This window comes from Tasmannia lanceolata, unplaced genomic scaffold, assembly GCF_043159265.1.
Source record: "Tasmannia lanceolata isolate RefF3 unplaced genomic scaffold, GAP_Taslan_0.1 ptg000054l, whole genome shotgun sequence".
Lineage (NCBI taxonomy): Eukaryota > Viridiplantae > Streptophyta > Magnoliopsida > Canellales > Winteraceae > Tasmannia > Tasmannia lanceolata.
The window spans coordinates 216,647-218,227 of NW_027518731.1; positions in this window are offsets into that span (position 1 = coordinate 216,647).

The window sequence follows — 1,581 nt, forward strand, 5'->3', positions numbered from 1 at the left end:
GTCTCCCTCATCCCACATCTCTTTGTCTCCCTTTCGTACTCGGGATTTAGAAGAAAAAAAATTAGGGATATTACGTTTGGGAATAAATTGGTAGTTTTGTCTCTTTCTAATTTAAAATCGTCTCCCGTTTGAACTCTGTCAATATAGGATTAACATTACGTGATTTGCAAAACGTGGCCAGATGTCAAAACTTGATTTGGAAAATGTGAAACTACACTACTCTTTTTGCAAATACCCTTAAAATAAAGTGTAAAACAAAGCGAGTAGTGCCATACTGCCATTATAAAAGAAAAATAGTAGTGCAGATAAATGGGCCCACTCACATCCATGTGACACATGTTAGATCAATGGCAATGGGACCAGGAACTTGTGGGACCCCTTCTGATGGTTTACAAGATCAACGGTCCTTATTATACAAACACGTTCCCGTGCAATCCACAACTGTTTATTGTTAGGATTATTCATGAGTGTAATCTCGGATCATCCATTATGGTGGCGCCCATAGATCGAAATGGGTCAAAAAGCATGCTGGTCGATCATTACCATTCAATCAAAAGAGCCTGTGAATGGACGGCAGAAGATTAATAACCACACGAAACAATTCAAACCCAACCGCAGAAAAATCTATTTAATTGGATAAATCATAAATGTGATCATTATCATTTCACACTCAAAAAATCTATTTAATTGAATAAATAAGATCATTATCATTTCACACTTCACAAAGTACAATCTCATTTTTCGTTGCCGACGCTAAGGCTATGTTCACTTGTATTTCCGGGAAAGGAAAAGAAAATGTTTCCCCAGAATCTGATGTGGCATTAGGAAAAGAAATTCAGGGAATCTGTGTAGGAAAAGGTTTCCCTGGATTGTTTATGAAATGTTCACTTGCGCAGGAAAAGGTTTCCAGGGAAACTGCTTACCCTTTTTTTGCACTAGTTTTCTCGGGAAACGAAATCCGAGTGTTTTTTGTGGGAAATAAAAAAAGGGGGGAAGTGGGCTTTTATTTAGAAATTCCACATGTTTAATTCTATTTTCCCCGAAAAGCAAGTGAACACCAGAATTCTGTCTTGTCAAGGAAAAAAGAGGCTGCTTTCTAGGGATTTGCTTTCCCGGGAATGCAAGTCAAGAGAGCCGAGCACCAATCAAAACCCATCCATTTCAATATTAGGGAGATGGGCCCACCTCCTTTATCAATTTCAATCTCTCTTTCAATATTAGGGAGATGGGCCCACCCTTCTTTATCAATTTCAAGGGACAGCGTCCTCTAGTCTAAATTGAGCTGTCATACAGGGGTCTGTTCCAAGTAAAAACAAAGGGGGCTAGTCTCTTAGTTCCCAATTTCAATCTCACTTTCAAATATCAGGGAGATGGGCCCACCTCCTTTACAACTTCCCTCTACGTTGGCATTTGATTTTGATGGAGACATTGGACCTAAGAAAGAATATCCTAGAAGTCTAGAACCTAAGAAACTTTATATCTACCCCTCCAGTTTGATATCCACACCTCTTCTGAGTCTATCATATGTAGAGAAGAAAAAACCAGAGACAAGGAGAGCAGAGTGTGTGTGTGGTGGGGATT